We start from the raw sequence: 6000 nt of genomic DNA, 5'->3' as shown, positions 1-6000 counted from the left end.
AGAGGGATGGGCGGGAGAGACGGAAGGAGGGAGGGAGGGAGGGAGGGAGGGAAGGGATAGGGGAAGAGTTGAACTGCAACGAGAAGGAAGGAGGATGAGAGGAAAGAGGGAAAGGACGGTGGGAGGGAAAACGTGGGAGGAGCTTTCATAGAGGGAGGAGGAGGAGAGAGGTAGGGAAGCAGTTAACCTTTTTTTTTTTTTGGACTGGGGGAATGAACCGTGCTCGGAATATATTAGACCCCCCTGGATGATGCCGTTCTGTTCTGCCAGGCCGTCCCACCGTGCAAAACGCACTCCATGCAGCATTTCTGGTTAAGCCTAGTTGGGTGTGTTTGTAAATCCGGTCTGATGCTCCATGAAAAGAAGAGAGCCCCGCAGCTCCATTGGCACAGAGCAAAAAAAAAATAAAAAATATTAAAGGGATTTACAGGGGGAAAGATGTAAAAAGTGTCATTCACACATTTGCACAGACACGTTGGCATGTTAAATTAAACGGCTGCAGTGAATTATGTGAGATATTTACAATGTGGAGTGTCAGCTAGCTTTCTAGGAAGCTTTGCTGGAGAGCTTAATACCGATGTTAGGCTGCCGTTAAACGTTTTAATGATCGGCTACATCCAGACGGCTCTGTGAGGCTGTTGAGGAGCGACCAGAGCGTGGATGTAATGGAGGGTAAGCCCTTCTATACATATTTTACCTAACTTTTATTTCTGAAATATGGCTTTTCAGTTCAAAATAGCATTGTACGTTATATCGGTGGTCGTTCATCTTATGGTGATCACCATCTAGAGTTCACAGTTAACTCCTCTTTCATTTTACCACTACCTGACTGGTCCAAATGACGCTCCGAAACACTCTGAATATATGGAACTGATTTCTGACAGGGCTATTTAGGGTTTTATTTGGTGCCAGAGAACATCCTGGTGCTCAGAGTGCCAATTTATGAACACACCCAATGTTCAGTAATGCTTTGCATGAAGGAATGGAATGAAAAAAGTAATGACGTCAAACCAGAATGCTGTCAGCTATCCATTATCCATTGAGAGAGAAAAGAGAGGAGCAGACATTCATACGGATAGAGAAAGAATGGCTAAGATGAACAATACCATGAGCTGTGTGTGTGTGTGTGTATGTGTGTGCGGTTAGGAACAAAATACAGTTGTGCGTCAAGAAGCCAGATCAAACTGCACAGGTGTGTGTTCGTGTGTGTGTGTATGTGTTTGTGTATTTGTGTGCATGCGTACGTTCACCCCAACCAAATCCCCAACCAGTTTTATGGCACTTAAAGAGAGCAGTTTCCAGCAGATGCACCGCTATGATAGCATGGTGTCCACATGTTTGACTCTGTCAGTATGAGGCAGGCAGGTGATGAGTGTCTCAGACAGCAGTCCCCACCCAGCGTGACGAGGCATACTGATGCGCTGCTCAGTGACCTCCGGCTGAGCCTAAAGGTTTTTCTCAAAATGCTGACAAAATCAATATCCGACAAAAACGATTACACTTGTTTTCATTACAATTTCATGTAATGAGCTTATAATCAAGCCGTGTCCTCCTCATAATGTAATCTGGGCCTTGTCCAGTGGCTTAAGGTTTTCCCCGGCTCTTTTATGGTCATCTTAGGTGACATTTGCATGCAGTCTATAGTAAGGTCGTATGTATGATGTAATAACTGCCGGATAATGTAAGAACTTGTCAAAATGGAATAAAAATGTACCTCTAAATGGGCTGAAAACATACAGTATAATATAAAATGCAGGCTTGCTGGTCTGAGACCACCAATTTGAGCAGCAGCAGGAGCCAGTAGAACAATGCAGAGAGTGGGGGTAATCAAGACGGTAATTGCAGTCCTTATGAAAGCGCTGGTATTTCTCTAAAAGGCCAAACCTGCCTCCATTTATTCATTGTTGTTTCACATGAAAAGCTGAAATAGCCGTCTACTCGTCCTCTCCCACTGTCCTAGTCTCCCCCCTTTTTGTCTTCTTCCTATCTAAATGTCAGAGAGGAAGCGCTTTGATAATAGGTGGAGGGAGAGGAACTTTGCTGAACTCCGCTCAGATCTAAAATCAATGCGAAAAAGAGCAAAAGGTTGAGGAGGAGGCTCAGGTGCATCTGTGTGTTGTGTGTGTGTGTGTGTGTGTGTGTGTGTGTGTGTGTCGTGAGAGGCAAAAGAGACAAAGCAGAGACCTGTCCAATGTGAATGTCATGCTGCGTTCCTTTCAAAGTCGGCAGTCTGAATTTCCCACAACTTCTGTGTGTTCCGGTAGACCAGCTAGGAAAATCCAGGGGAGAAAAATGGATTTCTTTGCCAGACATTTTCTTTGCCAGACATAAAGTACTACTGCTCCCCATGCAACCGCTAATGTTACGTCATTGATATTTGGCAACGTTAGCTAGCTAGTTAGCATAGAACGTTAACAACAGTAAGTGGAATTTAACATGTAAAATGTATGTTTAATTGCTTACTACACAGGTGTTTTACGGTCATGCAGTGACTCAAGTGTATTTTGAGGATATAAACATGTTAAAAGTAATGCTGTATAGATTTACATTGTATTCCGTCTTGTTGCCGTGACGTCAGATACCCAACTGCAAACCTTGGGGTTCAGAAATCAAGTTTCCTACTTGAATTTCGACTCGAAGTGCCGTTTCACTGCATTTTCCTAGCGGGGAGTCGGAATTTCCAACTTTCCGACATCTTAGTTGGATAGTTTCCCAAAAAGTTTGGCTCCTCTCCTGCCAGCGAATCAGATTGCCTCTTCCTTCTCACCCAGCCAATGAAAACGCTCCCTCCCTAGCTGAAGAACGGCAGACACCGGCCTCCTTTGTGCGATAATGTAATGATAAAACGACATGTACATGACAATACGACAATAATCGTATTTATGAATATAAACGTATATAATATGTATATGTAAATGTACCACTAGCTTAGACCTTCTTTCATATGATGACACAGCTACAGTGGATTGTGTACAAAGAATGTGTGTGTGTGTGTGTGTGAGAGAGAGAGAGCGAGTGGGAGAGAGCGAGCACGAGTAACTGCTGTATGTCTGGACTCTTTTGCGAGTGTTCACATGTGTTTTGTATGCGTGTTTGTATCATTTGTGTAACAAGAGATGCCTCAGTCTAGTTTAACTTTGTAAACTTCACGTGTAGACCCTCACACCGAAGCACTGAGTATTATCCACACATACACTTGCTTTTGTGGTCCGCTGGTATTCGGTATGTACTGTCTCCAATATGGGACGTGTTGTTTCGTTTAGTCACGCCGTAGCCTACTGTTGCAGTTCTACAAGTAATATATTCACATGTTGATGTTTTTACCGAATGGCAGAGGTGACCGTGGGGAAGTTGTTGGTGGGAGAAGCAGAGGAAGAAGAGAAAAGTGGTGAATAACAGTCCTGTGTCACAGTGCCACCTAGTGGTAGGAAGTGTAACGTCATGCTTGACAACAACTACTCTACCTTTGTTTATTGGGAAATGAATGTGACTGCAGATGAAAGGACAAAAGAGGACAAAATTACACACTGCAAAATTTCTTAACAAGTCATTCAGTCCAGCATTGAGTCTTAAAATCTTATTCTTCTTGAAGGAAGTGAAAAGAAATCTTGACCACGGGGTGAGATCATTTTGCAAAGTAAATTTGTGTCATGACATTTCTTGAATGAAGTAACAGTATCTTCCTGGTGCTAGTGGAGTAAATGTGAAAGAGGTTTACCTGAAAGTTTGAGGCTTCCAGAAATCAAAGCACTTTTCACTTAAAAGAAAACAAGATTTTAGTGCTGATAGATTTTACCAGGCTAAATGTCTTGAACATTGTTTGTAGTACAAATACAAAAGTCACACGTACGGACCCATGTCTTCTGTTGCTTCTTGTTTCAACTCAATATATTATTGTCATATGAGGCTTGGGTCAATCAGCCTATATTATGTATAGGAGTAAACAGTAACAGCTTGATTATGACAGATAGGCACATAAAGTGGCTTCACAATGTGTTGATCTCCACACTCCTCCGTCTGTTGATTAGACTCTGTCCATCCTAATTAGCACCAATTTAGACTGATTGCACCACTTTCACTTTCCTCCCTAATTAGGCAATTTGGGTTTTTTCTTTGGTTTGCTTCTGCATGTGATCTGATTATTTTGCACTGTTTAATGCACAGTATCCAATTCAAAAATCAAGACAAATTCAACAATTACTCTGAAGATTTTATGTGCCAAAGACAAGGATTGTGTTGAGTGAGGAAACTGAAATGTTTGATTGGTTTGATTAGACCGGGTGGACAGTAATATGAAATGATGATGTATTGATCATATGTGAATGGGCTTTTTAGATGCAGTTCGCCAGCTGTCAGTCCCATGTCTTCAGAAAGCGCTGGATGGACACATTGGACGCTCCTTGGCGTCACCCATGAGCTGTATGACTTGAATATGTATATGGATATTCTACTTTTTTTTGGACAGGGAATCACTTGTGCTCGGTCGTGCAACATAATTCTCTTCTTCGACATTTCTCTATGATGTTCATGTAAATGTCTGTTTGTCCCGTCAGATGATTTTGTTTCAGTTTTGTTTTTTCAATATTGTTAGGCTCCTAGAACAAAGACAATGTAATTATTTTTGTTACATAGAATAAAACACATGGATGTTGAAAGCGGCTGTTGGAATTTTTCTGTTCAGTGCGTGTGTTTGATGGCATCTTCACAGGCAAAACACTTAAACACACACACACACACACACACACACACACACACACACATACACACACATACATACACACACCAAGAGCCAAGAGTATGAGTCACCGTCTAGCGATGATGTCACATTACTGCAGTGATGTCACCATTCATGCTGTTCTCATGGTAACCATGCTGAGGCCAGGAGGCAGGCGGACGTGCGCACGCATGCACGCGCACACACACACACACACACACACACACACACACACCTAGTAGCTACACATATGCATACAAATCACACACACACACACACACACAATCATAATTCACACAGAAATGTAATGACTGAGGAAATGAATTTTGCCTCTGGTATCAGCAGACTCTCATTTACTCAGCTGGACAGCAATTGAGAAATAATTGAACAGAATGAAATGAATCATGAGGATTGAGCTTTGCCATTATGAATCAATATGGACATTTAGTTTTAGGCATTTGCCTCCCACAAGACAGACATACTAATAGACACATTTTGTACTGAAAACTATATCAAACTGATTGTTTCCTGTTTCTTAATGCAGTGTTAAAGGGGGAATCCCACTTCATTTAAGCACTCATTTCAGTTAATCTTTGCACCCTTGGGTGGCCCACTCAGTATTTGTGGACATAAACAAATCTCTCCCAAAGCCAGAAACACTGAGAATAAGAACCTCTGTCATCAGTATGTGGCACAAAGTTCATTTTCACAAAAACTAATTAAACTGTTGTAGAGCATGGAAATAAAAGACAGTGAGTACTTACATACAGTAAATGCAAGACTGAGAAGGTGAGAAAGAGGGCATGTGTTAGCGACACCCTTTTTTTTAATCCATTATTGCTGCCAATTACCCAACTACTCATCCCACCACTCTTCCATTGCTCTTTCTCTAGCGGTCCAACACAGATCAATATCAGTCTATTCTGAGCCCCGCTGTATCAGGCTTCAGCTCAGCAGAAAACCAAACAACACATATGCACAGAGAGACAGAGAGAGAGGGACATAGGCAGAGAGAAAGAGAGAGAGAGGCTTCTATATAGCAGTTAATTGCGCTGCAGTAATAGAGGTCATTTTGCAGAGCTGCAGTTTGCAGAGTGGCCACAGGATGGGGCTGTAAGTTCAGTCCAACTGCAACACTGGCTCAGTTCCAATGTGTGGAGAAAAGGCTAGGGGACCTATGGGTGAACTTTAGAATTTTTTTTATTTGAGAGGAAGTACAGAGTGTAGAAAGGAGACATCAATCAGTTGGAAGAGGTGACATGAGGCCCATTACAGAGGCCTTTTCA

The sequence above is a fragment of the Centroberyx affinis genome, unplaced genomic scaffold, assembly GCF_046629955.1.
Source record: "Centroberyx affinis isolate AG114_WGS23_722 - 3 ecotype Tasmania unplaced genomic scaffold, CSIRO-AGI_Caff_v1 ptg000541l_1, whole genome shotgun sequence".
NCBI classification, from domain to species: Eukaryota; Metazoa; Chordata; class Actinopteri; order Beryciformes; family Berycidae; genus Centroberyx; species Centroberyx affinis.
The sequence above is the reverse complement of the archived record's forward strand: the minus strand, read 5'-3'. Positions refer to the sequence as shown.